Genomic DNA, 27,743 nt, shown 5'->3' on the forward strand with positions numbered 1-27,743 from the left:
GAGCTGGGGGGGGGGGGGGGGGGGGTGGGCAGGGGCTGTATAATGTAAAGGATTCCATGGGGGGTGGCTGTATAATGTATAGGGTTTCATGGGGGGCTATATAATGTAAAGGGTTCCAAGGAGGGGGCTATATAATGTAAAAGGAATATTAAGGGGGGCTGGATAATGTAAAGGGGCACATGGGGGGCTGTTTAATGCAAAGGGGTCCATGGGGGGGCTGTGTAATGTAAAGGGGTTCAGAGATGTGAGGGGAGCTGTGTAATGTAAAGGGTTTTAGGGGGGCTGTGTAATATAAAGGGGTTTAGGGGGATGTGTAATGTAAAGGGGCCCATGGGGGGCTGTGTAATGTAAAGGGTTCCACTGAGGGGCTGGGCAATGTAAAGGGGCCCATGAGGGGCTGTGTAATGTAAAGGGGCCCATGGGGGGCTGTGTAATGTAAAGGGTTCCATGGGGGGCTGTGTAATGTAAAGGGGCCCATGGGGGGCTGTGTAATGTAAAGGGGCCCATGGGGGGCTGTGTAATGTAAAGGGTTCCATTGGGGGCTGTGCAATGTAAAGGGGCCCATGGGGGGCTGTGTAATGTAAAGGAGCCCATGGAGATCTTAGTTACACATACAGTAGATCTAAAAAGTAAGTGATTAAACCAGAAACCGGATACTTCGATGTAGCAGAATGACTGCCTTTAGCAATGTGTGCAGTATGTCAAAAGTGTACCCAATGCCAACAAATATATATATCTGCACATAGGTATTCTGTGTGTATTATTTTCAGCATTTGTTTCCTAAATTGCCTTGATCAGTTTTAGCTCTACAATTGTCTACTTTATATGGCTGTCTTTGTCTTCTGAGCAAAGTTTGAAATCGTTGCTCTATGTGCATGTTAAGGGTTTATAGTAAATAAAGTCTAAAAATACAACTTCTTGTATATGCTAATCCTCTCTACATAAGAAGCTCACAACCAACTTACATAATAGAGTCTCAGTGACAAATCTTTATTAACCTCTCCTCTGCCAAAACTGATGGGGATTCTTAAGATTAGCATATTAGAGAGGAAAATAAGTTCCTATTCCATAGCAAATGATTAAGCAAAATAGTTATTAAAAATTCTCTAAATTATTATTTGCTGTAGTCTCAGTGATGACATCATAGTCTCTTTTTATGTGTAATGGTTCGCTGAAGTGCCATAATTGTCTAAACTGGTGCTAGGGTTATGCAATAGCTTATTTCTTAAAGCAAATCTGAGGAGTTAAAACTATGCTATAATGCCTTACTTACCCCGAATAGAGGGCATATTCAGATGTCTGCAATGCATTTTTACTCTGGTCCTTATAAAGCAGCAAGCACCCCAAAAGCGAGGCAGCTCTATAATGCACACCTTTTGTGATTACTGCTTTGGCTGTTCTTCCTCCAACCTCATACACTGCCATTTTTCCATCACTGTGATCAAAGGCGCTATTAACTATTGGTAATACTTATGAAGCAGAAAACAGCAGTAACTTTGGTAGTTGTCAGTAGGTGCATTACAATGGCTCAGGTTTTCCTGTGCACTCTACAGAGAAAAAGAACCTGGTTTCAAGCAAAAGATGGTGGCTGTTGCTTGGTGTTGCTTGGTGTACAATATATATTCAGTAAGAGAAAAAAGTATTTCATCCCCTGCTGATTTTATATGTTTGCCCACTGATAAAGAAATCATCAGTCTATAATTTTAATGGTATATTTATTTTAACAGTGAGAGACAGAATAACAGCAAAAAAAAAATCATTTCAAAAAAGTTATAAATTGATTTGCATTTTAATGAGTGAAATAGGTATTTGACCCCTTCGCAAAACACGACTTAGTACTTGGTGGCCAAACTCTTGTTGGCATTAACAGAGGTCAGACGTTTCTTGTAGTTGGCCACCAGGTTTGCACACATCTCAGGGGGGATTTTGTCCCACTCCTCTTTGCAGATCCTCTCCAAGTCATTAAGGTTTTCGAGGCTGACGTTTGGTACCTCAAACCTTCAGCTCCCTCTACATATTTTCCATGGGATTAAGGTCTGGAGAATGGCTAGGCCACTCCAGGACCTTAATGTGCTTCTTGAGCCACTCCTTTGTTGCCTTGGCCATGTGTTTTGGGTCATTGTCATGCTGGAATACCCATCCACGACCCATTTTCAATGCCCTGGCTGAGGGAGGAGGTTCTCACCCAGGATTTGACGGTAAATGGCCCCATCCATTGTCCCTTTGGTGCGGTGAAGTTGTCCTGTCCCCTTAGCAGAAAAACACAGCCAAAGCATAATGTTTCCACCTCCATGTTTGACGGTGGGAATGGTGTTCTTGGGGTCGTAGGCAGCATTCCTCCTTCTCCAAACACGGTAAGTTGAGTTGATGCCAAATAGCTCAATTTTGGTCTCATCTAATCACAACACTTTTACCCAGTTCTCCTCTGAATCATTCAGATGTTCATTAGCAAACTTCAGACGAGCCTGTACATGTGCTTTCTTTAGCAGGGGTGAGATCTTGCATGGAGCCCATACCGAGGGAGATTGACAGTTATTTTTTGTTTCTTATATTTGCGAATAATCACACCAACTGTTTTCACTCTCTCACTAAGCTGATTGGCGATAGTCTTGTAGCCCATTCCAGCCTTGTGTAGGTCTACAATCTTGTCCCTGACATCCTAGGACAGCTCTTTGGTCTTGGTCATGGAGGAGAGATTGGAATCTGATTTATTGATTGCTTCTGTGGACAGATGTTTTTTATAAAGGTAACATGCTGAGATTAGGAGCACTCCCTTTCAGAGAGTGCTCCAAATCTCAGCTCATTACCTGTAAATAAGATACCTGGGAGCCAGAATTCTTGCTGATTGATAGAAGATCAAATATTTATTTCACTCATTAAAATGCAAATCAATTTATAACTTTTTTGAAATGCTTGGTCTTTGTCTGGATTATTTTGTTGTTATTTTGTCTCTAACTGTTAAAAGAAACCTACCCTTGAAATTATAGACTGATCATTTCTTTGTCAGTGGGCAAACGTATAAAATCAGCAGGGGGAGCAAATACTTTCTTCCCTTACTGTACATATATACATATATCTATGTATGTATGTATATATATATATATATATATATAATTTTTTTTTTTTCTTAGAGGTCCGCTCCACCATAACTATAGGTGATTGCTGTCTGAGATCCTTAACTCAACCAAAATGGAGAAATATCAGTCAAATTGTTCATGGTTCACCTCAGACATTTGTAGGCACCTTCAGACTTCTGGTCATCTAGAGTGAATAAGCGATCATGTGGGTTGTATTTTTCCTTTAGTAGTTAGTTATTTGATTGAAATATAGGTGCTTATTTGGTGCCCGCAGAGCACATAAAAATTCATGGTTGTTAATAATGAGCATGTGTATTTACATGAAACCATACAGGTAAGAATATTCAATGCTTTAAGCCATTTTTAATATTTTAATGCTATCTAATGGCTATACGTATCTTTAGCTGGTTAATCTGCGTACCACTTTATGATAAATATCTTTGTAATCTGTATAAATACTATATTTTATTTGCAGATATTTTGTCTCTAATGGCTTTTCTTTGTACTACCTCACTACAAGCTTTTGACAATCTGTATGGTTAGCAAGTTGAAGGTCAGACACTGGAGCTGTGGTGTGAAGATAACATGTTTACTGAAGGCTTGATTTTAATCTTATATATATAGTGCTGGTGCTTTTTCCTCAGTCAATCTTATCATTTAATATTGCTGGAACTGCCATATACACTGCTCAAAAAAATAAAAAAAAACACTTTTTAATCAAGTCATTTAAACTCCTGGGATATTTATCTGGGCAGTTAAGTAGCAAAGCGGGTTGTTAATCAGTTTTAGCTGCTTTGGTGTTAATGAAATTAACAACAGGTATACTAGATGGCCAACAATGAGACGGCCTTAAAACAGGAATGGTTTTACAGGTGGAGGCCACTGACATTTTTTTCCCTACTCATCTTTTCTGACTGGTTTTCACTAGTTTTGCATTTGGCTAGGGTCAATGTCACTACTGGTAGCATGAGGTGATACCCTGACCCTATAGAGGTTTCACAGGCAGTCCAACTCCTCCAGGATGACACATCAATACGTGCCATTGCCAGAAAAGGTTTGCTGTGTCTCCCAGCACAGTCTCCAGAGCATGGAGGAGATTTCAGGAGACAGGCAGTTACTCTAGAAGAGCTGGACAGGCCTGTAGAAGGTCCTTAACCCATCAGCAGGACCGGTATCTGCTCCTTTGTGTAAGGAGGACTGGGATGAGCACTGCCAGAGACCTACAAAATGACCTCCAGCAGGCCACTGGTGTGAATGTCTCTGACCAAACAATCGGAAACAGACTTCATGAGGGTGGCCTAAGGGCACGACAACCTCTAGTGGGCACTGTGCTCACTACCCGGCACCGTGGAGCTCGATTGGCATTTGCTATTGAACACCAGAATTGGCAGGTCCACCACTAGCACCCTACGCTGGGGCAATGGATCCTGGGTTCCTCCTAGTGCACGACAATGCCCGGCCTCATGTGGCAAGAGTATGCAGCCAGTTCCTGGAGGATGAAGGAATTGATATCATTGAATGACCCCCATGTTTGCCTGACCTAAATCCAACAGAACCTCTCTGAAACATTATGTTTCGGTCCATCCGATGCCGCCAGGTTGCCGCCAGGTTGCACCTCAGTCTGTTCAGGGGCTCAGTGATGCCAGATCTAGGAGGAAATACCCCAGGACACCATCCGTCGTCTCATTAGGAGCAGTACCATTTTGAGTTTCTGCAATGAAATTTCAGCAAAAAGGACTAGCCTGCTGCATCATTTTTTTTTCACTTTTATTTTCGGGGTGTCTTTGAATTCAGTCCTCTGTAGGTTGATAATTTTAAATTGCATCAAACAATGTGGTATCTTTTTGTTCCTAACACATTACCTAGTCCATATCAGTATAGGTATCCTGCATGATACTTTTCCCCATTGAGATCTGATGTGTTTTTTTTGAGCAGTGTACATGTAATCTAATTAAATCTGATTAAAAAGTGTCTAAACCCAGCAAAAATTTAATATATTGCACCTTTTCAATCTTCAGATTTCATAGCTGCATTTTGTTTTTTTAAACTTTTTTTCTGATTTTTCCAGTAACACACTTCCAGATCTAGGATCACTATCCTTTCTATGTAAGAAGGGTTGAAATTTAAGCACCGCACCACTGCTAAGAGGTCCAGATACAACTTTATTTCATTTAAGGTCAGGGGCACAATTCAAGAAAAAGGCAACATGTTTCGGGGGTCTAAAGGCGCCTTTCATCAGGGCTTGACTGACAACCAAGGGAACAAACCTGCCAAAGTTGCCAAACAAGCTGCTGATTAGGCCTGTGCTTTCAACTCACTGGAATAAATACTATTGTAGGTCCAGTTCACTACTGGTTTGTTCACTTGGTTGTATAAAGTTGAATAAAGTTGTATCTGGACCTCTTAGCAGTGGTGCGATGCCTAAATTTCAACCCTTCTCACATTACACTACAAGCCAAGGAGACGGTGGAAATCCTCTGGGGTGTAGAAACCACCTGCCCAGGAACCAGATCATTTATATCAACATTAATACCTTAAGATAACAATACCAGTAAAAACCTATATGCAATATATTATCTTTCCATTTTTCTCTACTTTCCTTTCTATATCAGGGCTATAGATACAAGAAAAGAGTACAGATAAACATCCCTCTTCTACAGTCTATAATATAGAGAGAAGTGGTTCTGTATTCCTTAGAGATAGTTAGGAACAATGTAGTTGATGAATAGGGATAAGCTCAGTATCTGTCCAACCGTCAAATGCTTAGGGCTGCCAGCTGTCAATGTTTGCTAAGGAAGCAGTGGGTTCTTACATCCACTGCCTCCATACCAACCACCAACATCACCCAGCCCATTTTTTACATAGTCAGAAATCCCAGGCCACATAAACAAATAGGCAGGAAATGGAGACTTTCATCATTGCCCAAATATGGCCCCATGGTCATATCTGGGCAATGACGTTACAACTATCCATGCCCCGTCCTTTATATAGATAATGGAAGCTCAGGAAACTTTCACTTGGCCTTGTGTATGGCAGGTTGTTGTTTATTTGCTTTTGGCGTGTCAGTGTAGTGGGCATCGTGATTGACAATGGATTTACAATGAGAGACTTTAGGGATTTTTAATTTTTTAAAGGCCTCATCAAACATTTAGATGTCTTTATTTCTATGTAACACCTTTTTTTTTGTTTTTGTGTGAATGCGTAGGGGTACTCGGTATTCATTCACGAGGGGGAAGAGGGGGCAGAATCTGGGGGCCCTCTTATCAGTAAAGGGGATTTTGAGATTCCAATAAGCCCTCCACCCACAGACCCTAACAAGCATCTGACAAGGGTTGTGAGGATGAGACCCTTGCAAACTAGAAGAGAAAGCACCCGTACACAACAAAGCAGCTTGAATGAAGCGATATCTCATTTACTGATACATGTCCAAGTACAGGCTACAACAGGAAAAATGTAGACGTGTTTCACACGGACTCAGCGTGCTTGTTCACTACCTTAGGGTGAGACCCTTGTCCTCATTAAACCTTGTCTCCCATTAAACCATGGCAAGGCACTCCCCCCATGTTGGGGGCATGTGGCCTGGTATGGTTCAGGAGGGTGGGGTACACACTCTAGTTCTCCCTTTCCTGGCCACCCAGGCTGCATGTTCGGATTAAGAGTCTAAATGGATTGTTCAGGGGACCTAACACAATTTTTTTTATGTCTATGTGTGGAGTCCCACTTAAAATTTGTACTAGATCGAAAGGGTCTAGTACGGATTTCCTGGTGAATTTTAATTTTTTTTTTGGTTTTCTTGCATGAGATACCCCCTTAAAATCCTTATTAGACTCATTGGGTCTGCTATGCACTTTATTGGGGGAGTTTATGTAATTGTTTTTTCATTCTTGTTACAGGAAAAATTTAATTTACAAACAAAATAAATGACAAAGTTTAAAGCTGAGTTCCACCCTAAAAATGAACTTTTTTTTTTTGTTTCACTTAATTGTTTTTAATTAAAATTAACTTACCTTCCTTTCACTTCCTCCTTATGCGGCCGCGGCCCCCGACGTCACTTCCTCCTTTGCATTGCGTCCTGGGAGATGAGCGTCATCAATCCCAGGATGTAATGGGAAGCGCAGCGCACAGCGCATGCGTGAGATTGCGATCGGCATTCTGAGTAGCCAGGAACCAGGGAGAGGGACACAGCGGGGGACGCATCGCCTTTAGACGCCCACACCGGAGATGGCCGCGCTCTGCAATCAATTTTAAAGGTAAGAATTTATTTTTATTCAATTACTGTACTGTACTGTAATGCGGGGTTAGTGTTAGTGTAATTGGCAATAGCTTAGGATTAGGGGGGTATTTTTATCTAAAAAATGTTTTTGTGTCTGGAACTCCATTTTAAATTGCCGGCTAATAAAACTTTATTGTCGGCTTCTTTTTAACAAACCTAGTCTTGCTCATAAGATTTTTCCCCATCGAAATCTGTGCTAATGAGATGAAGATCAGACGTGTTTTGACAGTCGGCAAAAATTTTATAGCCTGCACACCAGGATTTTTTTGGCCAAAAAGTCGGAGTCGGTTGTCGGAAGCATCATACTAACAAGCCGAAAATCGGCAGATCGGTCGTCGGACGAAAATTCCCGGCCGAATTTGTGTACGGGCCTTAAGATTATGTGTGCACAGCAAATTTCTGGTTTCTCCCTCCTCCCTCTTGATCAACCTTTCTCTCCATAGATAAACTGTAGAAGTGAGCAGGGCCAAGTTCAAGTTTTAATAGAAAAATCTTAATTTGCATGTGGCTATTGCATGTCAAAATACTACTTATTATGACAGGCGGGTGAAAGTAACTCCTACATTTTTCATCCTGTACTTTGTCTGAATCGCCTAGATTTGTGACAGTTCTACTTCAAACAGTGGCATAATTTATCACAGCAAAAGCTTCCCTTAAAGCACCAGAAAAAAATGTAATTTATAATGTACCCACTGTAAAATTATTCATAAACATGATATATTTAGATTATCACTTATACTAACGATTCATCAGTCATGCTTTGCTCTGAAGTATGTAAAATTGACATCTGCATTTATGCAAACAAGTCCCTTTGTATACAATTTCTGTAATTAGGCAAATGAGAGGTCTGCAGTAAGTCCCAGGATAAATTCATATATCTTTAAATAACTCATTTCTTTTTCTTGGTTGTTCTGCAGCCTGAAGGCAGTCTCACTTCAAATATGTTATGTGTTTATTTGTGTCATTTACAAGAGAATAGATATATTGATAGTAATTCTAGTAACATCACCTTTCTGTGCATGCTGGTGATTGAGATATACACTATATTACCAAAAGTATTGGGACGCCTGCCTTTACACGCACATGAACTTTAATGGCATCCCAGTTTTAGTCCGTAGGGTTCAATATTGAGTTGGCCCACCTTTTGCAGCTATAACAGTTTGAAGTATTTTGGGAAGGCTGTTCACAAGGTTTAGGAGTGTGTCTATGGGAATGTTTGACCATTCTTCCAGAAGCGCATTTATGAGGTCAGGCAATGATGGAGAGAAGGTCTGGCTCGCAGTCTGCACTCTTATTCCTTCCAAAGGTGTTCTATCGGGTTGAGATCAGGACTGTCAAGTTCCTCCACCCATAACTCGCTCATCCTTGTCTTTAGAGACCTTACTTTGCGCACTAGTCTAAATCATTTGTTGGAGGGGGGATTATGGTGTGGGGTTGTTTTTCAGGGGTTGGGCTTGACCCCTTAGTTCCAGTAAAGGGAACCCTTAAAGTGTCCGCAAGACATTTTGGACAATTTCATGCTCCCAACTTTGTGGGAACAGTTTGGGGATGGTCCCTTCCTGTTCCAACATGACTGTGCACCAGTGCACAAAGCAAGGTCTATAAAGACATGGATGAGTGAGTTTGGGGGAGAGGAACTTCACTGGCTTGCATAGAGTCCTGACCTCAACCCAACAGAACACCTTTGGGATGAATTAGAGCACAGACTGGAAACAAGGCCTTCTCGCCCACATCATGCCTGACGTCACAAATGCGCTTCTGGAAGAATGGTCAAACATTCCCATAGACACTCCTAAACCTTGTGGACAGCTTTCCCAGAAGAGTTGAAGCTGTTATATCTGCAAAGGGTGGTCCAACTTTATATTGAAGCCTATGGAGTAAGACTGGGATGCCATTTAAGTTCATGTGCGTGTAAAGGCAGTACTTTTTGTAATATAGTGTACATAGTAAGGGGTTGCTAATACTGGGTTGGACCCCCTTTTGCCTTCAGAACTGCCCCAATTCCTTGTGGCATAAATTCATCAAGGTTTTGGAAACATTCCCCAGAGATTTCAGTGTATATTGACATGATAACATCACGCAGTTGCTGCAGATTTGTCGACTGCACATCCATGATGCGAATCTCCCTTTCAACCACATATCAAAGGTGCTCTATTGGATTGGGATCTTGGGACTGGGGAGGCCATTGGAGTACAGTGAACTCATTGTAATGTTCAAGATACCAGTTTGAGATGATTTGAGCTTTGTGGCATGGTGCATTATTCTGCTGGAAGTAGCCATCAGAATATGGGTACACTGTAGTAATAAAGGGATGGACATGGTAGGCCGTGGTATTTAAACGATGTTCAAGGGCCCAAAAGTGTGTCAAGGAAATATCCCCCACACCATTACATTACCACCACCAGCCTGAACCATTTATACAAGGCAGGATGGATCCATGCCTTAATGTTGTTTATATCAAATTCTGACCTTAGCATCTGAATGTTGCAGCTGAAATCAAGACTTTTCAGACCTGGCAACATTTTTCAAATCTTCTATTGTCCAATTATGGGGAGCTTGTGCAAATTGTAGCCTCGTTTTCCTGTTCTTAGCTGACAGGAGTGGCACCCAGTGTGGTCTTCTACTGCTGTAGACCATCTGCTTCAAGGTTCGATGAATTGTGCATTCAAAGATGATAGTCTGCATATCTTGGTTGTAATGAGTGGTAATTTGAGTTACTGTTGCCTTTCGGTCATCTCCAGCTAGTCTGCCCATTCTCCTCTTACCTCTGACATTAACAAGGTATTTTGGTCCACACAACTGCTGTTCACTGGATAGTTTTTCTTTTTCGGAACATTCTCTGTAAACCCTAGAGATGGTTGTGGGTGAAAATCCCAGTAGATCAGCAGTTTTTGAAATACTCAGACCAGCCCGTCTGGTACCAACAACCATGCCACATGCAAAGCCACTTAAATTCCCTTTCTTTCCCATTTTGATGCTCGGTTTGAACTCCAGCAAGTCGTCTTCTAGATGCCTAAATGCATTGGAATGCTTCCATGTGATTGGCTGATTAGCAATTTGTGTTATCAAGCAATTGAACAGGTGTACCTAATAAAGTGGGCGGTGAGCATATATATATATATATACAGTGGGTACGGAAAGTATTCAGACCCCCTTAAATTTTTCACTCTTTGTTATATTGCAGCCATTTGCTAAAATCATTTAAGTTCATTCTTCTTCCTCATGAATGTACACATAGCACCCCATACTGACAGAAAAACACAGAATTGTTGACATTGTTGCAGATTTATTAAAAAAGAAAAACTGAAATATCACATGGTCCTAAGTATTCAGACCCTTTGCTCAGTATTTAGTAGAAGCCCCCTTTTGATCTAATACAGCCAGGAGTCTTTTTGGGAAAGATGCAACAAGTCTTTCACACCTGGATTTGGGGATCCTCTGCCATTCCTCCTTGCAGATCCTCTCCAGTTCTGTCAGGTTGGATGGTAAACGTTGGTGGACAGCCATTTTTAGGTCTCTCCAGAGATGCTCAATTGGGTTTAAGTCAGGGCTCTGGCTGGGCCATTCAAGAACAGTCACGGAGTTGTTGTGAAGCCACTCCTTCGTTATTTTAGCTGTGTGCTTAGGGTCATTGTCTTGTTGGAAGGTAAACCTTCGGCCCAGTCTGAGGTCCAGAGCACTCTGGAGAAGGTTTTTGTCCAGGATATCCCTGTACTTGGCCGCATTCATCTTTCCCTCGATTGCAACCAGTCGTCCTGTCTCTGCAGCTGAAAAACACCCCCACAGCATGATGCTGCCACCACCATGCTTCACTGTTGGGACTGTATTGGACAGGTGATGAGCAGTGCCTGGTTTTCTCCACACATACCGCTTAGAATTAAGACCAAAAAGTTCTATTTTGGTCTCATCAGACCAGAGAATCTTATTTCTCACCATCTTGGAGTCCTTCAGGTGTTTTTTAGCAAACTCCATGCGGGCTTTCATGTGTCTTACACTGAAGAGAGGCTTCCGTCGGGCCACTCTGCCATAAAGCCCCGACTGGTGGAGGACTGCAGTGATGGTTGACTTTCTACAACTTTCTCCCATCTCCTGACTGCATCTCTGGAGCTCAGCCACAGTGATCTTTGGGTTCTTCTTTACCTCTCTCACCAAGGCTCTTCTCCCCCGATAGCTCAGTTTGGCCGGACGGCCAGCTCTAGGAAGGGTTCTGGTCGTCCCAAACGTCTTCCATTTGAGGATTATGGAGGCCACTGTGCTCTTAGGAACTTTAAGTGCAGCAGAAATCTTTTTGTAACCTTGGCCAGATCTGTGCCTTGCCACAATTCTGTCTCTGTGCTCTTCAGGCAGTTCCTTTGACCTCATGATTCTCATTTGCTCTGACATGCATTGTGATCTGGAAGGTCTTATATAGACAGGTGTGTGGCTTTCCTAATAAAGTCCAATCAGTATAATCAAACACAGCTGGACTCAAATGAAGGTGTAGAACCATCTCAAGGATGATCAGAAGAAATGGAAAGCACCTGAGTTAAATATATGAGTGTCACAGCAAAGGTTCTGAATACTTAGGACCATGTGATATTTCAGTTTTTCTTTTTTAATAAATCTGCAACAATGTCAACAATTCTGTGTTTTTCTGTCAGTATGGGGTGCTATGTGTACATTCATGAGGAAGAAGAATGAACTTAAATGATTTTAGCAAATGGCTGCAATATAACAAAGAGTGAAAAATTTAAGGGGGTCTGAATACTTTCCGTACCCACTGTATATAAATATATATATATATATATATATATATATATATATATATATGCATTCTGTATTATCCATTAAGCTTAAGTGCCCCTGTTGTTGGGTGTTTTTTAATGGCAAACTAATAAACTAGTCATTAAAGTAGACAGTCCCTTCAGTTCCATGGTAAAGCTCTGGGTTTGGTCAATGAGATGTTCCATGTGTTCTTTAGGAATGAGTCTTTTGCTCATACTGTAGCCCTGGCACTTGCGTTTGGGGCCCTAACCATTCTGGGACATATGCCCATAAAGCAGGTGTTAAGTAATTACCACTTTAATGTGTTTGTTACTGGTATATACCTACTTTCCTGGGACTATAGTTTATGATCACCATCCTTTGAAAATGGTACTCCTCAATTTCCTATATTAAAGTTACACAAAACCCTTATTCTCCAGAAATAATCCATGCACATCCACTACTTAATGGCCCAGTAATCTTTTTTAGTAGTGCATTGCTGTTGTTTTTTTTATCTGTCAATGGATGGATGAAAAACAGAGGGACTGAAGGTCCATGTGAAATGACCCTACTCCTCTCACTGTCCATAGTCCCTAGTCCATTTTGGGAGTGAGAAAGACATGGTAGCTATGTACCTACATAAAATAGACCCTGGAGAATAAGTGTAGCTACCCTCCAATGGGAATTTGGATCACAACAGCAAATATAAATAATTTGGAGGTTTGAAAGATGGAGGGTGAGAGCAATAGAATGATCTTTTTCCATTTAAAGAGTAACTGTACTTTTGTTGAAAGAAAAACAATGCCCTCTGGGTGATCAATGTACATTGCAAGGATTTTAACAAACTTTTTAGCATTTTCCTATTACAGAGGGTACCTAAAATTTGACTTGTATCTTAGTGCAGACTTCTGGGAAAATCAGTGAGCCAATCACACAAGCAGAACATTACATTTCTAGGGAAGTTCTGTACACCAACTGTGTACAAAACGCCTCCAGGTTGCCATATTGCATTGAATTTTACAGAAAACTGCAGCAGCTGCAGATTGAGAAGGAAAGATCACTTCCAATAACACTAAATTACTGTATGGCTTGTGTAGCAATTGTATATGATATATTTTTAATAGCTACATTTTGTTCACAAAAGTGGCATTACCCTAGAAATACATACTTAAGTTTCTTTTTTTTTTTTAAATCAGAGTTTAGTGTCACTGACACTGCACTTGGAATAAATCTGGTATATTCAGCAGACAATGGTGTTTACTCCTGTAATAGAAGAGCTTGTGTTGTCCAGATCGGGTTTATCTTAATCCCTGGACAAAAAAGGCGGACCTGGAATCACATTACATGAAACTATGTGGAAAAATACAGGTTGCACTATAACTTTCCTTTCGTTTTACATTTTGGTACCACTGCTATTGTATAAATTATATTTACTATGTCATTGTACGTTGTATCTCCAATAGTCAAAAAGGAGCCTGTATCTGATCTAGACAATCCGAACAGCCAATAACGCCCATAGATGTAGACACTTTTGATCTTTTGTTTAAACCCACATGCTTTCTTCTATGTTTGGTATTGTTTTACAAGGTAAGCATAGTTTGATGTACTCCAGAATAGTGATGGATGAACATCGGCCAGGGCGGTTCGCGAACGTTATCCTCAAACTTTCTGAAATGTTCGGGAACCGCAAGTTCGCGGCGGGCCCAATTGACTTTAATGGCAGGCGAACTTTAAAAACCTTCAGGTCATATTTGCCGCCACAAAATACTTACTAGCTGTGCACAAATAGTCCCACAACATGGATACTGTCATAACAGAAGTTTTGCTATTGAAAAAGTTGCCCTAAATCTTTTTTTTTTTTTCAGCAAAAAACATTTTTTTTTCTAAATCAGCCAGAACTGACAACAGCTGGTAAATACATGTCAAATACATATAGGGTCCATTCACATGTCTGTAAAATGGGTCTGCATCCATTCCACAATTTGACGGAACGTTAACAGACCCATTGATTTTCAATTCCAGTCTGAAAAATTAGGCATTCACAGGATAAAGAAGTAAGTGTCAGCCAGTATAGGCCCCAAAAATTAGCCAACAGGTGTTCACCTGACAGCAAAGAACGTTGTCTTCTGTGGCTGGAGGTACATTAGGCATTCACAGGATACAGAAGTAAGTGTCCTCCATTCCAGGCCCCAAAAATTAGCCCACATGCGTTCACCTGACAGCAAAGAACGTTGTATGCTGTGGCTGAAGGTACATTAGGCATTCACAGGATAAATAAGTAAGTGTCGCCCATTCCAGGCCCCAAAAATTAGCCCACATGCGTTTACCTGACACCTAAGAACGTTGTATTCTGTGGCTGAAGGTACATTAGGCATTCACAGGATACAGACGTAAGTGTCGCCTGGCCATTACAGGCCCCAAAAATTAGCCCACATGCGCTTACCTGACAGTTAAGAACGTTGTATTCTGTGGCTGAAGGTACATTAGGCATTGACAGGATAAATAATTGTCGGCCATGAAAGGCCCCAAAATTAGGCATTCAATAGACATAAAATGCCTTTTATGCCGCTGTATTTACCGAAGACAAGGACCATGAATTGTTGTGGGTGGATGGCGGTCTGGCGGATATTTGTGGCCTGTCATGAGGAATTTTAATCAAACATGGTCTACTGGTCACATGTGTTGAACTCCTCTGAGATCCACGCCTCATTAATTTTTATAAATGTGAGGTAGTCAACACTGTCATGAGCTTGGCGAGTGCGCTTATCGGTCACGATCCCCCCTGCTGCGCTGAACTTCCTTTTGGACAGGACACTGGACGGGGGGCAATCCAACAGTTCCATTGCAAATTGTGCAAGCTCTGGCCAGAGGTCAAGCCTGCCCACCAAGTAGTCCAGGGGTTCATCACTCTCAGAGCGTCCACATCGGCCGTTAACCCAGTGTAGTCGGACACCTGTCGGTCTAGGCGTTCGCTGATGCTGGATCCGGAGTACAGCTGGTGATGGGTCAGCTGAAAGAATGATCTCATATCTGAAGTGACCAACACATCTTCAAAATGCCCTCTTTTTACAGGCACTGTTGGATTGGAACCCACAACTGTTTCTCTGTGAGTGGAAATTCCTCTGCCAGCGCACACAAAAGCAGAATGCAGCATTTCTTGAAGCAAGGCCTGGAAGTGCTGCATTCTGACCATCCTCTGTGATGATGGTAACATTTCCACCATTTTTTTTTGTACTGGGGGTCTGTACGTTGCCACCCAGTACTGGTCCTTGCCCTTTATGCTTTTTATACGGGGGTCCCCCTTAAAACACTGGCGAATGAAGGCCCACATTTGCACTAAACTGGAAGCGTTGTAGTGGCCTGGCTCCTGCTTATCATCCAGGATAATGTCGTCCTCGTTCTCCTCCCCCATCCAACACCAGGGATCCCAGAAAGGTTTAAAGCATGCTCTTCTTGCTCCTCCTCATCTGCCCCGGCGCCATCCTCCTCTGACTCCTCTTCAGACTCCTGTTGTTGACTTGTCTCAGATGGAGTAGCACCCCCTGGGAATTCATCCAACATTGCGACTTCCTCATCTTCCTGCTCCTGCTCCTCGACGGCTTGATCAATGACACGATGCAATGCACGCTCCAGAAAGAAGGCTTAAGGTACGTTGTCACTGATGGTGCCCTGGCGGTGACTGACCTGTTTGGTGATCTCATCAAATGGCCACAGAAGTCTGCATGCGTCGCGCATGAGCAGCCACTGGCGCGGTGAAAAATTTAACGCAGCAAAAGAGGCAATATTTTTGCAGGACACAAATACACTTATAAAAGTATACTGTTAGATAACACTCCACTTCAATATGTGGTATTGGGGGGCCACTGGTTTATCACACCAGTTATACAAAAATTTGGCCAGTAAGTTTGGCACTGTGTGTAGCAGAGTTAACGCAGCAAAAGAGGCAATATTTTTGCAGGACACAAATACACTGTTATAAAAGTATACTGTTAGATAACACCCTGCTTCAATCTGTGGTATTGGGGGGCCACTGGTTTATCACACCAGTTATACAAAAAATTGGCCAGTAAGTTTGGCACTGTGTAGCAGAGTTAACGCAGCAAAAGAGGCAATATTTTTGCAGGACACAAATACACTGTTATAAAAGTATACTGTTAGATAACACCCCACTTCAATATGTGGTATTGGGGGGCCACTGGTTTATCACACCAGTTATGCAAAAAATTGGCCAGTAAGTTTAGCTCTGTGTGAAGCAGAGTTAACACAGCAAAAGAGGCAATATTTTTGCAGGACACAAATACACTGTTATAAAAGTATACTGTTAGATAACACCCCGCTTTAATCTGTGGTATTGGGGGGCCACTGGTCTATCACACTAGTTATACAAAAAATTGGCCAGTAAGTTTGGCACTGTGTGTAGCAGAGTTAACGCAGCAAAAGAGGCAATATTTTTGCAGGACACAAATACACTGTTATAAAAGTATACTGTTAGATAACACCCGCTTCAAAATGTGGTATTGGGGGCCACTGGTCAATCAAACCAGTTATACAAAAAATTGGCCAGTAAGTTTGGCACTGTGTGTAGCACAGTTAACGCAGCAAAAGAGGCAAGATTTTTGCCGGACAAAAATACACTGTTATAAAAGTATACTGTTAGATAACACCCCACTTCAATCTGTGGTATTGGGGGGCAACTGGTTTATCACACCAGTTACACAAAAAATTGGCCAGTAACTGTTGTCACTGTGTGTAGCAGAGTTAAGGCAGCAAAAGAGGCAACATTTTTGCAGTACCCAAATACACTGTTATAAAAGTATATTGTTAGATAACACCCAGCTTCAATCTGTCGTTTAGGGGGGCCACTGGTCTATCACACCAGTTATAATACTTTTTTAAAAGTGTCTCTTTGTAGTTTTAGTATCGCTGCGGAAACGCTCACCACACCAGTCACAATGCTGCACAGTGCACAATACAAATCCACTAAAATGTGCTTTCTATATTAGAAAGTATATTATAAGTGTATTACACCCCTATATAGTACACTGCACACCAAAGAATAGTACACCTATACCAAATATCAGTCCTTGAAAGGACTTTTGTGGTCCTATAACAGAGCGATCTGTGTCACTGACAATCTGTTCCTGCGCCCCACAGCAAACCTCTCCCTACTCTGACAAAAGAGACAATATAGATAGTACACCTATAACAAATACCAGTCCTTGAAAGGACTTTTGTGGACCTATAACAGAGCGATCTGTGTCACTGACAATCTGTCCCTGCTCCCCACAGCAAACCTCTCCCTACACTGACAAAAGAGACAATATAGATATAGTATGCCTATACCAAATACTAGTCCTTAAAAGGACTTTTGTGGACCTATAACAGAGCCATCTGTGTCACTGAAAATCTGTCCCTGCTGCACACAGCAAACCTCTCCCTACACTGACAAAAAGCAGAATGTAAAATGGCAGCCAGCTCAGGTCTATTCATAAGGTAGGAGGTATGTCTATGTGCTGAAATGTCTCAATTGGCTGTCCTGTTCCACCTGATGGATGTGTCATGGGTCAAAGTTCTCCCCAATGTAAACTAATATGGCCGCGAACCAACCGCCGGGCAAACTGCAAGGCCATCTCTACTCCAGAATTGAAATAAATAGTTCTTAGATTTTTAGGGCCAAAAATATTCAGTTAGAGTAACATTTTCTGTCTTAAATTACTGTCATGTGACTATCAGCTGCATGCCTTTCTGTAATGGAGACCCATCCATGCAAACGACCAGTTGAAATATGGATTCTCACATCATCATGTCATGACTTTGGGGCTATAAGCTTTGGTTGTTCACTATAAAACTACAGAGTTGATTCTTCCCAGAAAGTGGACATCTTCCAAGTCACCAGGATGTGATGTTGACCCCCCATTAGAACTATCCTTCTATTCTGTAATGATGCTGTCTGTTTCATGGTCACAATTTTAGGTAGAAAATTGTGGCTCTTATTTACAATTTGTTTTTTAGATACAAATGATAGATTTCCTAAAACATCTCAAGCAAATCTAAAGTTTAGCTTGGACCCCACAGTTTGTTGCCTTTAGATTCAGCTCCAGTTTCCACAAAACCCCACAGTGTACCTCCCACAGAGTGCTACAGGAGGTCAATTTGTTGTACATTGGGAAATGATGCCTTTCACATGGTGTGATTGTGGACTTGTATTTGACAAGCTTTTATTCACAAAGGCAGCTGAATATGGTCAAATGCAGGTCAATGACAACTTAAATGAATTCAGAATGATCATAGAAGCATCTCAAACTGTCATTCTCAAAGGCCCTTTGTGGGAGTTTTTCCTTTGTTTGGACAATGGTATGGATCAGTGTTTTTCAGACTTGGTTTACAGTGCCTGTCTTTAGACCTACAGCTATAATTACTATTATTGCAAACCAGAGAGCTACTTCTCTTGGTGTGGCTTGTTGTGATTTCAATGAATCCACAATACTAACCACTTAATAGCACTCTACTCAAACAAAAAAAGTGAAACCTATCACGTCAGAGTGCTGAGGCCAAATCAGTAATTATTATAAACTTATTGCCAAGTGTAGCAATATTTCCAGGCATTGGCCTGATGTGGGTCTGCCATGGTCACCGGTAACACCAACAACACATTTAAGCTAATTTTCCAAGTGTGAGATCTGAGTCAAAGAACAATCCGGCATCTTTGTTTTATTTTGTTTATTTTATATAGGGATGGGAGAAAGGAATGAGTGGGATACTCCTCTGGCTCAACTAGGTACAAATTGGGACACTTGAGAGAAAAATGCCTTTCAGTGCTGACTTGACGCCAGCTGGATGCTGACCAACGCTTGCTGGCGCTTGAAATCACTGACTTGCTTGTACTGTACTGAAGACTATCTTCTGACACTCTTGTTAGCTTAAAAGTCCTTGACACTGCTCCCTCCAGTCCTTCCTGACTGAGGCAGCCTTTTGTAACACTGCTGCTGCTGCAACTCTCAACACTGTACACTGCATGCTGTACACTTCCACTGTACACCGAATACTTCAGGGCCCAACCACTGGCATCACTTTACTCTTCAGGGTTATCAAGGGCACCCCTTTTACTCTTCCTGCACTGGCTAGTTAGCTTCCAGATCCCTATGACCTTCTCCGGAGTGGTCCCCTTTCACTAGGCAGACCCCAGGGGCAGTTTGCAGTACTCATGACTGGGAATGCTTTTCTGAAACTCGACCTCTCTCAGCTCCGCTGGTCCTCGGCACACCGGATCCTCTCTGCAGCTCAGCTCCGCCCTCTGTCCCCTCAGGCAAGCCGCCTGGGACACACGATTCCTCTTGACAGGAGGAGAGACAGCCGTACTCTCCCTCTTGGGGCTCTGCTTCTCGCCAAAGACCTTCCATCATGTGCTTCCCCCAAACTTATACCCCCTCCCAGAATGCTGTGTGGCAGAATCTGCCTTTCTGGGGTAGATACAAGCCTGGGTGTGCCATTGGCCGGGTTTCCTCCACTGCCCAATGAGAGCCCTCATTGAACACAGTGAAGAGACTCCCCGGTCTCAACAGCCACACCTGAGAACCATGACAACCTAGCTGAAAATCATGGCCCTGCTGATAAGCAGACAAGGCCTACTACACTTTACCTAGCACCTACCTTGTAGGGTGCTACACAAGTGTAACACATATGTAACTATTATGGCAATCGCTACTTCTGATCTGATACAAAAAAATGATTTTGAAACAATGTTTCTACCCTCAGTCAGGTTCTTAAAGTCGAACTTAACTCCCTCAATAAACATTAACTTATAGTCATTATGCTGCTAGCATTAGTAAATTGACATTAGTTAGTTAGTTTTAGTTTATTCCTAACATGTAAAAAAAAAAAAAAAAAAAACATAAAAAATAAAAGAAGTAATAATTCAGTAGTAGACAATCACAAAACAACTAGTTACCAGAGAAGACAAAAAAAAAAAAACAGCTCAAAAATAGGGAGTGGAAGAAAAGTACAAACCTATTTAATCCAATCCCTTTGCCATAATTATTAATAAATTATTCAGAGTCCCATCGCTGTAAAGTTATAAAATAATTAATAATTCAAAACTAATATACTAATTACCAATAACCTAACTACACAATCATACACATATATGCATACATACATGCACATACACACCCAGACCAAACTAAAGGTAATACAAAAAATAAATCAAATACAATAATAAAAAACAAACAATGAACACACAATATTAGATCAAACACCTTCATTTCTATACCTTGTAAAAAAATCATATGTTTATACCTCTTTTTCATCTGGTTTATGCTTAGACATTTCTTCTTGAGCCCCACATTGAAACTGTTCCACAGTTTCACTCTATAAATAGTTTTTCCTAGTCTTTAAATGAAATATTCCCCTTAGATTATAACTCCCCTCGCTTACACTAAATCATTTTTGTATATTTCCTGGTAGTAAATTGTTTTTTGCTTTAAATATTATTTGTGCACTCTGTAATTATACCATGTCCTTGAATTTTAGGAGTTTTAACTGCAAGAATAATGACTTTGTATGATCCCTATAATAATGATTTTGTGTGATCCCTATACCCTGCCCCATAAATAATCCATATTGCTTTCTTTTTCAGTATGGTTAATGGATATGTAGCACTATTTTGATTACTCTTGGCGGCTACTGGGGTATGATGATGCCACCTGTGTAGTATTTAGGAGCAGAGTCTATATAATCTGTGTGATCAGGTCAGGATTTATAGTAAGCGCCAGTGCCTCCACTTAATCAGGGCTTGTGATTAGCAAGTGAAATCCCAATTGAGAAAACATATCCATATAGACAATAATCCACACAGCAGAGTGTTTAAATGTCCATGTATTGAAGAAATAACATTCAGTGAACCATACAACATAAGATATTTTCCTCAGGAACATGAAATCATTAGCAGTGTCTCTGTGTGTCTCCTCATGTCTCTCTTTTTCCCAGTCTTACCCAGAAAATCTTGCTCTGCCCTTTTTGATGACCTCATCCTTCTTGCAGAGAGAGAAAGAGAGCACAGCAGCCATATTGACAAAGGGCGAAAACAAACACTGCATAACAGGAATACACACTTGAAAGATGGGCAAAGAAATTATCACATCACTACATTCTCCTCCTGCTGAAAATCCTTCCGACCCGGCAAGGATATACACATAAAATAACAACAAAAATTAACATCGTTGTCGCCTTCTGCAGACCACTTCTCCAGAAGCAATCTATTACAGAGCTAGCTGCAAAGAAAGTATGGTTAGTAACAAATAGGCATCATGCTAACCAGTCTAGAATGAGCTGCAATCATGTCTGTCAGAACATGAGGTTGTACATAGTTCTGTACAGCATAGCAGGGTCTTCCCAAAGTGTCATAAGTAAACACCGGTGGAGGATGTCGAACACGATCTCCTCTCCTCAACCCCTCAGGCATAAATCCAGAGAACTCTGGGACAGCATTAGTGGGGAAACTTGGTGCTCCAACCATGCCTGGAACTGTAGGCACACAATTTTGGACTGTTGGTTCAAAAGCAGGAGTAGCTGGGTTCAAACCTCCCCTCTGAGGGAGGCCCCCATCAGTACTAGGTGAAGGAACCTGTACAGGAGACTCTGGTGGAGGTGTAAACCAGTCACTGTCATCACTCTGGTCTCCACTGTTGCCACAAGGCACATCATTAGAATCTGTAGCAATGTCAAATTGTGGCTCCTCATCAACAGTAGCAACTTGTGGTACCGGAAGCAAATGATTCCTATGTCAGGCTTTGATCCGACCCTCAGGTCCTCGAATCCTGTATACTGGAATCCTAGGCAGTTTTTCTACAACTTCAAACAACTCATTTCTCCAGCGATCAGCTAACTTATGTTTGGCTGAGGGTCCCAAATTGCGGAGAAACACATTATCACCAGGTTGTAAGTCTTTGTAAAGAACTTTGGAATCAAAACGACTTTTCTCTATCGCTCATTGACAGACGTAGTCTTCTTGATTCTCAAGAGCTGGGTTATGTTGTCTCCGCAGGAGTAGGACTAGGCAGAATGACAAAACGTTCTGGCTCCACCCTAGGGGGCAGTCCCTGAGGGTATATCCTCCCTCTCTCTGCTACAGGGAATCAGTTTTTTTCTGTCTAGGAGTAAACGTTCCCTTTTTTCCTCATTTATGAGGCAGTATATATTATGGGCCCCTCCATATATGGTCAGTATATATCTGACACTTACAAGTCCCCCTTGTAATACAGCATGTGTTTTTGGGAAGTGGACTCGGTTCAAGAGCTAACACTCTACCCAGCAGACTGTAACATTACAGCAAACATAGGAGGTATAATCCTACCTTATGTGCAGTGTATCTCTGTAGATCCATATGTCACCTCTCAGCAGAGTGCAGGTGGATGTGCTGGGAAGACGATATCGGCGGTCCGCCGCCATTTTGCCGTAGACCGTATGCATGTATGTCCTCAGTCACGCCGGCCGCCATGTTTTTGGAGTCTTATGTCTCTTCCATGGGGGCGGCCATGTTTTGTGAGCCCAGCTTCCTCGTGGAGGGCTGGGAACGCCCAAAGGCGTACACAGGGGGCGGAGCCACGCCTTCTGCCCGGGAAAAAGCAAACAGCTCCTTCCAGTCTGTGTAAGACAGACGCTGGCTGCCAAGTAAGTATGCGGGGCCGGGCGACGGGCTGGATGTGAGATCCAGTGGTCACCCCGGTTTCTGCCTAAAAGCGCGTGCAGACCAGTGCGCTGAGTCGGCCGCGACGGAGTCCCAGTAAAGGGACTGACTTTGCGAGTTAAAAGCTCGCTTGGACGCCAGGACCAGAGAGTCGAGGCGTCCACAAACCCCCACCTCGGTGGAGAGGGTATTATGAAGAGAGGGTGCCTGTCGGTTCGGTATGGTGAGTTTGTTGGAAACTACACTGCATCGGTTGGTGAGCCTTGGGGGTCCCTCTCTCTCTCTCTGGGATCGAGAAGCAGGTACTCTGAGGGGCGCTATTGCGCTAGGGGGAGACACACAAAAAAAAAAAAAAAAAAAAGAAAAAGTTTTTTGTTTATTGCTGGCAAAAGTGTCCTGTATTAACATGGACCCTGCCACTCATGTATCTCCTCCGGATCCCCTCGAGGGGTCTGCGGGATCCTCCAGCACCCCATTGACAGTTGAATCTTTGTCAGCCATTATGGAAACTTTTGTGTCCCGGGTGGAAGTGGCTTGTCAGGGACAGGGCGCAAGAAAGCGACCCCCGCCTAACCCCTTATTATCTGAGACCTCGGATTCAGACTCTGAGCCTATTTCTGCAGTTGCAGGTACTTCATCTGGTATTGGTGTCTCGGGTCCTGTCTCTTCAGACAGTGAGGAGGATGTTTCGGCATCCGCCATAGCCCGAGAGGAAGCGTTGGTAAACGCACTCATTGTATCTGTTCAAGAGACTTTAAGGTTACAGGGTATTCCATCAGAAATAGCTGAAACTGAGATCCCTTTTGGGACTAAAAAGCGCATCAAAGTGGCGAAGGTTTTTCCATTGCCCAAATGTTTTGGCAATCCAATCGATGAAGAATGGCGTCTGCCAAAACGCACTTTTAATATTTCCAAACGCATTGACAGACGTTATCCGTTTGAGGAAACCCTTATTAAGAAATGGACAGAACCACCTGTGGTGGATTCACCAATCGCTAGATTGAATAAAGCCACGGTTATTCCTTTAGAAGACGCTCCGTCTTTTAAAGATCCAGTGGATCGCAAGATAGAAGCTATGTCTCGCACCATGTTTTCCTTGATTGGATCAGCTTTCAGGCCAATAATTGCTATTGGTTTGGTTTCGCAGGCTGTAACTGAATGGACCAAGTGGTTACGCCGGGACTTAGAAGAAGTCCCTCAGGCGGTATCAGATTTGTTGGAACAAATGATACAAGGGTTACAGTTTGTATGCGATGCAGCGTTAGACGCCACTCCATTAATGGCGCGAGCATCTGTCTCAGCAGTGGTTCTCAGGCGTACACTGTGGCTAAAAGGTTGGATAGCCGACCAAGGTTCCAAAAAAGCATTGGCTAATATCCCCTTTTCAGGAGAACGTCTATTTGGAGCCAACTTAGATGAGATCATTAAGGATCTCACCGGTGGAAAAAGCACCTTTTTACCGCAAAATTTTAAAGGTAGAGGAACTCGTCAAAGACGAGGGCCTTCTTTTTCTGCTCACAAGAGGTTTTTTCGTCCAGCGGGTGAAAAAACTAAGTCCTCCAAAGCTCCTGCAGGAGGCGTCAGGGGTCGTTGGTCGGGCAAGCAAAAGCCCGCCCCCTCCAGACCTGAAGATAAACCATCCAAAGCCTGAAGGTGCGCCCCCACCCATAACTGGGGTGGGGGGACGTCTTCGCCGGTTCCCGGATCCATGGCTTTCCAGAATCCCGGACAAATGGGTTTGCGAAGTCATAAGGTCAGGGTACAAGATCGAGTTTCGATCTCTCCCACCGGCGCGATTCTTCCCTTCCAATATCCGACTATCTCCGGATCGTCTAGAAGATCTGCGGAGAGCAGTCACAGATCTACTACAACAAGGAGTGGTAGTCCACGTTCCTTGGACAGAACGGTTTCAAGGGTTTTATTCAAACCTGTTTACAATACCCAGGAAAGAGGGCAAAGTGCGTCCAATTCTGGACTTAAGAGCACTCAATTCTTTCGTCAACATAAGAAGATTCAGAATGGAGTCCATTCGCACGGTAGCAGCCTTCCTGCATCCAGGGGATGTCTTAGCGTCCATAGACATCAAGGACGCCTATCTTCACATTCCCATTTTCGCAGGACATCAGCGTTTTCTACGCTTTTCCGTAGAGGAGAACCACTATCAGTTTGTGGCGTTACCTTTCGGTCTCGCCACGGCTCCGCGGGTCTTCACAAAAGTGTTGGCCCCTATGTTGGCACTTCTGCGCCAAAGAGGTATATCGATTCTAGGTTACCTAGACGATCTTCTGCTTCATGCAGAGTCTCCTCAGACCTTGCTACAAAACATAGAAATTACTATGATTTCTTTACAGGAATTCGGGTGGCTGGTGAACCAGCAAAAGTCTTTTCTGGTTCCCACCCAGAGGCTCGAATATCTGGGTCTAATTCTAGACACAGTCAGGACAAGAGTGTTTCTTCCGGTAGGGAAACTTCGAAAGATTCAATCAGCAGTCCAGTTGTTACTGTCCAACAGCTGGTCTTCCCTTCGGACTTGCATGAGGGTTCTGGGGTTGATGGTGGCTTCATTCGAAGCAGTCCCATTTGCCCAGTCCCATACCCGAATTCTTCAGCAAGAGATTCTCCTCAGATGGAATCGGAATCCGGAATCCCTGGACAATCAGATACGATTGAGCAAACAGACCAGAGAGTCTCTGGTTTGGTGGCTTCGGTCTCCAATGCTCAGCCAGGGAAAGTCATTTCTGCCAATATATTGGATGATAGTGACCACGGATGCCAGCCTATCCGGATGGGGAGGAATTCTCGGTCAATTATCTGCCCAGGGACTTTGGTCCCCGGAAGAATCCAGATTACCGATAAATGTATTGGAACTAAGAGCGATCAGACTTTGTCTGATTCACTGGACCGAGCAGCTCCAGGGCAGCCCGGTTCGGATCCAGTCGGACAATGCCACGGCCGTGGCTTATGTCAATCACCAGGGGGGCACCAAGAGTGTCCGAGCGGCCAAAGAAGTGGCTTGCATTCTTCGCTGGGCGGAACGATTTGTTCCAGCAATCTCTGCGGTGTTCATTCCGGGGGTGGAGAATTGGCAGGCAGATTATCTCAGCCGTCAGACCCTGGATCAGGGGGAATGGTCCCTCCATCCAGACGTTTTCCACCAGTTGTGCCTACGGTGGGGCACACCGGATGTGGATCTGTTGGCATCACGATTCAACAGGAAAATTCAGAGATTCGTGGCTCGCTCCCGCGATCCTCTAGCAGAAACCGCAGACGCACTGATCGCCCCGTGGGGGCAATACCAGCTAATATATGCCTTCCCTCCTCTCGCGTTACTGCCAAGACTTCTTCGCAGGGTAGAGGAGGAAGGAATCCCAGTAATCCTGGTAGCTCCGGACTGGCCTCGTCGAGCTTGGTATGCCGACATGGTCAGACTGGTGGCGGACGTCCCGTGGAGACTTCCTCTCAGAGAGGATCTACTGTCTCAGGGACCGATCTTCCATCCTGCTTTACGATCGCTGGCTTTAACGGCCTGGCTATTGAGACCCAGGTGCTGAAGGACAAGGGATTGTCAGCTTCAGTTATTCCTACTCTAGTTGAAGCAAGGAAAGCGACTTCCAGAAAGATTTATCATCGCACATGGAAGGCCTACATTGCATGGTGTGAACCTTTGGGGTTCCGTCCTCGGTCTTATTCGGTTAGTCGAATATTAGCTTTTCTGCAACAAGGGGTTGAGCAGAAACTGGCCTTGAGTACTATCAAGGGTCAGGTCTCAGCATTAGCCATCTTCTTTCAGAAGCCTTTGGCTACTCATTCCTTGGTGCGGAATTTCATCCAGGGGGTGCGACATCTGGCTCCGCCAGTGCACGCGCCGTTACCCCCCTGGGATCTTAATTTAGTGTTGTCGGTTCTTCAGAAACCTCCCTTTGAAGATATTAGGGAGATTCCTCTACCCACGTTGTCCCAGAAGGTGGCCTTCTTGGTGGCTATTACTTCTGCACGCAGGGTGTCAGAACTGGCCGCATTATCTTGTCGTTCACCATATCTGGTGGTTCATAGAGATAAGGTGGTTCTTCGTCCGAATCCATCCTTCCTACCAAAAGTGGTTTCAGAATTTCATCTGAATGAAGAAATTGTATTACCTTCCCTGTGCCCTAAGCCCAGTCATCCTCGGGAATTTGCTTTGCACTCCTTGGATGTGGTCCGGGCGATCAGGGTATACTTGAAAACGACAGACTCGTTTCGCAAGACGGATTCACTTTTTGTGATCCCAGATGGACCCAAAAAGGGGTTGCCTGCATCTGCCACGACCATTTCCAGATGGATCAGACAGACGGTAGTGCAGGCTTATTCTATTAAGGGTCGGGAGCCCCCGTTCCCTGTTAAGGCGCACTCCACTCGGGCACTTAGTGCGTCATGGGCCTTTCGCCATCAGGCGTCAGTGGTCCAGGTGTGCAAGGCGGCTACCTGGTCGTCGGTGCATACCTTCTCTAAACATTATAAAGTTGATGTAATGGCATCGTCTGATGCCTCATTTGGCCGCAAGGTTTTGCAGGCCGCAATTTGAGGAGACCAGTGGTCTACCTCGAGGGTTTTTTTCCGTTGGAAAAATTTTTCTTTAGCCTCATTCTTTGTTTATAATGAGCCTTTAAAACTTCTAGTTTGGCACCGGTTGGGCCTTCTAGATTGGATTTGATTTTGTCAATCCCACCCCTCATTTGTGGCACTGCTTCTGGATGTCCCAGCTCTTGAGAATCAAGAAGACTACGTCTGTCAATGAGCGATAGAGAAAAATGGATTTTTGTAAGAACTTACCGTAAAATCCTTTTCTCTTAAGCTCATTGACAGACGTAGTACCCGCCCCTCTATCATTGAGTTGGGTTGGGTTAATTTCTCTGTACTGCTTTAAACAGAACTGATTCCCTGTAGCAGAGAGAGGGAGGATATACCCTCAGGGACTGCCCCCTAGGGT

The 27,743-nt window shown here is 43.3% G+C and overlaps 1 protein-coding gene across 1 annotated transcript in view; it reads left to right on the top strand.

The window, feature by feature from the left end:
• PKIB (cAMP-dependent protein kinase inhibitor beta) overlaps positions 1 to 27,743 on the top strand; it is a 254,423-nt gene that overhangs the window by 26,966 nt on the left and 199,714 nt on the right. The gene's annotated exons all lie outside the window — the stretch shown is intronic.

Source organism: Pelophylax lessonae (genome assembly GCF_965119305.1).
Source record: "Pelophylax lessonae genome assembly, chromosome: 3".
In the NCBI taxonomy this organism is placed as follows: Eukaryota; Metazoa; Chordata; class Amphibia; order Anura; family Ranidae; genus Pelophylax; species Pelophylax lessonae.